Below are 5259 nucleotides of genomic sequence, written 5' to 3'. Positions count from 1 at the left end.
GACTATAATGCTAATAAGACACCTTTGTACTTTCACATCGGCTTTGGTCTTAATTTCCCGTTACACCCCAAGCTAAGGCGTTAGCCCATCATCGCTCGGTTTCTTCTCTCGAAGGATGTAAGGACTGAAAAATAAACAACGATACGGAAAAGTAAATTACAAAAAGTAAATTACAGGAAATGGAAATACTGTAATTTAAAGTACTGGAAATTAAATGACTGAAATATAAATGACTGAAAGTAAATTGCTGGAAATTAAATGACAGAAATGTAAATTGCAGTAAAGTAAAGACTGAAATGTAAATGACAGAAATATAAATGATTGAAATATAAATGACTGAAATATAAATGACTGAAATATAAAGACTGAAATATAAATACTGAAATATAAATACTGAAATGTAAATTATTAATAGCTAAATAATATTAATTAGTCTTAATCTAATAATAATGTAAGAAAGTACTTGATGGGATGACTAGTAGTACTTTGATGGGATGAGGAAATGACATATGATAACCTTGGAAAATGGGGTTGACTTTTGAAGAAAACTTGCAAGTCTAGTAACGAAACTTGCAAAACAAGTTTCGTTATAAAGACCGAAAGATTACTTGAAAACTCGTAAAAATAGATTATTTAGACTATGTAAATTAGCTGTGAGCCACAAAGGATGAGATCCGATGTAAAGCAACAACGATCGACTAATTCGTAATTCGTAAAAGATAAGAAAACGTAACGTAACTTGAAACATAAATGAGATGAAGATTAAATACGAGTACTTAAATTAAAACTTGAGAATGAAAGCACAACTACAAAAATCGGTTCTTGATTTGGAAACAAAGAAACCGAAAGCTTGGAACCGAAAGTAATATTTTAGAGAATGACTAACACAAATATCATAAAGATTTAAATGGAAGAAAGTATGAAAAAATCTCCAAAAAGTGTGTTTAAAACAAGCCTTAAGCCTTCTTTATATAGGCTAAGGAAGATCACATAGTGGGTGCCAACTAATAAGACAAAAGCTTCTTCAAAACTGGGCTTTTACCGGGCCCAAGGTCGTTGACCACGCCTCCTCTATTGATCAGCCCATTTCTTCACGGCCCAAGCAGAATTTCAACTCTCGGACAGGTACTATAGGAGCTTGCCACTCCTGGTCCTATAGGACTGCTGTAGGATTGGGCCCAAAAATCATCAAAAACCTGTAAAAATAGGGAAATAACATTAGATATACTATATTACTACTAATATATGAAAAAAGCATAAAAAGACTCTATTAAGACACTAATGGGCAAATAAAACAAAGAAAAATGGTTAAGAAAAGGATGTAATAAGGTTAATAAAATAACACTTATCAGTTTACATAAAGCTTGGGGCACACGTTTGAATTTTAGTACAACCTTTCATCCGCAAACTGATGGGCAAACTGAACGTACAGTTCAAACATTGGAGGTTATGCTCCGAGCATGTGCGTTGGGATGACATGGAAGTTGGGATAACTACTAGTATCTAATTGAGTTCTCCTATAATAATAGCTGGCATCCGAGTATCGGCATGGCCCCGTATGAAGCACTTTATGACCGAAAATGTCGAACACCGACTTGTTGGAATGAAGTTGGAGAACGTATTTTAGAAATCCAAGAATTAATACATGTCACTACCGAGAAGGTCAAAATTGCATGTCAAATGATGAAAGAGGCCCAGGCTCGTCAAAAGAGTTATGCCGACAAACGACGACGACCTATCGAGTTCCAATCGGGTGATAAAGTCTTCTTCAAGGTTTCCCCGACTCATGGTATTAGAAGTTTCGGTCTCAAAGGGAAGCTCAGCCCGAGATATATTGGTCCTTTTAAAATTCTGGAAAGGGTTGGAGCTGTGGCCTACAAGTTAGCTCTACTGCCACAATTGTCCCACGTACATAATGTGTTTCATGTCTCTTCGTTGAGAGGATACAACTAACATCCCCTACATGTTATTGAATATCCTTTGGAGCACATCTTGATCTATCTTATCGTGAGGAGCCTGAGACAATTCTTGATCGTGATGAGAGAGTTACACGAAAGAAAGTGATCCCTTTTGTAAAAATTCTTTGAAAGAATCACTCGGAACGTGAGGTGACGTGGGCAACTTAAGAACATATGTGGCGGAAGTACCCATAATTCTTCAACTAATGTAAGTTCCCTATCTCTAAGTTCGATTTCGGGGACGAAATCTCCTTTTAAGGGGGGGTGGGAGAATTGGAAGACCCGATTTTTAAAAAACACATTGTCGTTAACTTACCCAAATTGTACCGTACTTAAATAAAGATCGATAATTGTTGAAGGATTAAAACCGTCAAATTACTAAACTTATTATAATTATAATATATATATATGGGAAAAAAAAAAAAAAAAAAACAAAAACCAAATCCATCATTGCTGCTTCTTCACCGCCATATTAATTCTCGTCTCATTTCTTTTCTCTCTAATTTTTCTTCTCTCTAAAATATTTCTCAAATCATTAAAGGAATCGAAGTAACGATTATATATTCGGACTCCACTCTTCTAACCCTTCCTAAAGGTATAAATTTCATTCACTTTTATTAGAGTGTTTACCGTTAGCATTTTTATTCCGGTTTATAAATTATGTTATGTCTATGTTTACGGATGGATATTGTTAAAAGTATGATATATTTCATGTTTAGAATGCTAGGATTGGTTAAATTGATGTAGAAATTATTAGGGTAGATTATGGTTTCATTATGATTAGATTTGGTGTATATGTTTAATGGCACACCAATTGTTCGATATAATGCCGAAAAGAGTAAAATTGCATGATTAAGCTTAGGTTAGCGATCATTGGACTTGTTTTACTGCTTAGTATGTTGAAACATGTTTATAGCACGTAAATGTAGCGAATCATGGAATTTGGATTATAAAAGTTAGTTGGGAATTGCGGAATCGGATTTTACCGACTATGCAGGTCCGTACTTTGATAGTGTATAACTTATGAACCGTAAGTCAGAATAAGCTCATATTTTGCAGTTAAAAAGCCCTTAGTGTATACTACAACTTTCATGAAGGGTCAAAAACACATTTATGAATCTAAGTGGCTCGAAACAGTGTGTTTTCGGGGCTGTTTGCACTGTATTTAGGATTGATCTGCTGTTTTATAGAATTCGTATAAAATAGATGGATAATCCAAATAAGGTGATTCAAAAACTAGTAGTTTCGATGCATATCATGCTACAACTTTTATTTAGATAGTATTTTCTGTATTTACCTCTAAGTGGGGTAAAAATGCTCACGAAAATATGGGTCAAAAACTATTAAAAGTCGAAACGGAATTATATAAAGTGTTGAGTCGATTTTTCAATGCGTATTCGGCTGTCCTATTTTGAAGTTTAAGTTGTTTATAAACATGTAGGACCTAAGTATTTAATTAGTAGAGTTAGGATATGGTTTTACGTCGTTTAAGTAATAACCGATTTGCGCATTCGTTAGGCACGCGAGCAAGTCAAACTTTATCGTGAATCTCGTTTGATTGTGCTTTACTTCTCTATTCCGCCTAAGGTACGGATTTCACTTTATTTGACTCTTGGGCAACTAGTTGTTGTAGTTGACCCTTCGTAACGGTAGTTCCCCACTTTGTGATTGATTGCTTAAAAGTGATCAATAAATTACGTATATATATATATATATATATATATATATATAAACTCTTGAATCTTTTATCATAAACTCTTGAATCCTTTATCGTGAACACTTGATTTTAGTTCATTGAATTGTATGTTTGAATCTTAAGTTTGTTAAATTGATTATCATATTTTTGAAGTGGTTTTGAGTTTTATGAAGTACTTTGAAGCTTGACTTTTTACGAACGTCATCCGGGTAGTGGCACATGTTTAGTTTTATTGGTTTTCAGAACAACCCAATTAATGGGCACATTATTTGGGATGCCATCTATGGCGGCTTTGTAGTCATGGCGTACTGCAGGTGAACTCGGTCCACAGGGTTATGCCCAATAGTGGCTTATGTGAACCCACCTTGTGGATTAGGCCAATTTTATTGGCTCCAGGGCGGATGGATCGATCCTAGGATTACCCACATGTAACCGTGGTTAAATTCACGGGGGACTCGGGGTGTGTACCCGCGAGTTTTTTGCAAAAATAGGGTAATTTTGAAAAGGGTTTGTAGAAATAGGGTAATTTTAGTTTTATTGGTAGAAATAGGGTTGTTTGTGTGGGACCCACTAATTTTAAAAAATCTAATTTTAAATTTACAATTTTTACTCTCCAACTTACATTTTCATTTTTATTTATATCCTTTATTTAGTAAAATTTTATATTTAACCCTTATTATATATTATGTATTAATTTATTTAATTAAAATATATATTAAAATTTACGTATTATTTTAAAATTTACGTAATTTACGTATTATTATCAATTTATATAATTAAATAGATCTCTTGTATACCTTGATTAATTAATATCAACCTTTAATATGTTAAAATTTGTATATTTTTATCAGGTTATATAATTAAATTAAAAATTTATACAATTGTCATACAATTGATTCTGATTCCTGAACATTGTCACTATTTATGAAAACTCAAAAAAAGTGAAAAAAGGAATTGATTCCTGAACATGTACAATTGTCATACAATTGATTCTGATTCCTGAACATTGTCACTATTTATGAAAACTCAAAAAAAGTGAATAAATGAGTTGCCAATCAGTTACTTTTTTGTGTTATAAATTTGTTTGATTATTCACTTTCCATTCATCCTTCTTCAACTATTATATCATTAGAATATCAAATTTCAACCTTCTTTCCTTCATTCATCCAAGGTATGTATTATTTTCTAAATACTTAGCATATATTGATATGAAACATCATATATAGCATCATATTTATATAATTTATCTTATGATTTATTGTAGTACTTATCATCATGAATCTAGGCGGTCCGCCTACAGGTACTAGTTTTCTAGATCTTCTTCGTAATTTTGAGACCAATCCCTCAAATGTACCACTTCCTTTGCCGAATGATAATACATTTGAGGCAGATAATGACTTTGGTTTTGATGAACCCAACTCACAATATAGTGAAGATACTGATAGTGAGTCAATGTGTAATATTGAGAATGATTCTGATGATGTGAGTGAACCTCCAGTAGTGAATTTTATGAATGATATTGGAGATGTAGGAGATGATGACATAGTTGATCTGGAAAACAACATTCATATAGATGTTTGGAGTGAATCAGAAAACAAAATAAGG

Source organism: Cynara cardunculus, assembly GCF_001531365.2.
Source record: "Cynara cardunculus var. scolymus isolate 2C chromosome LG 16, CcrdV1, whole genome shotgun sequence".
NCBI classification, from domain to species: domain Eukaryota; kingdom Viridiplantae; phylum Streptophyta; class Magnoliopsida; order Asterales; family Asteraceae; genus Cynara; species Cynara cardunculus.
This window is presented reverse-complemented; position numbering follows the sequence as displayed.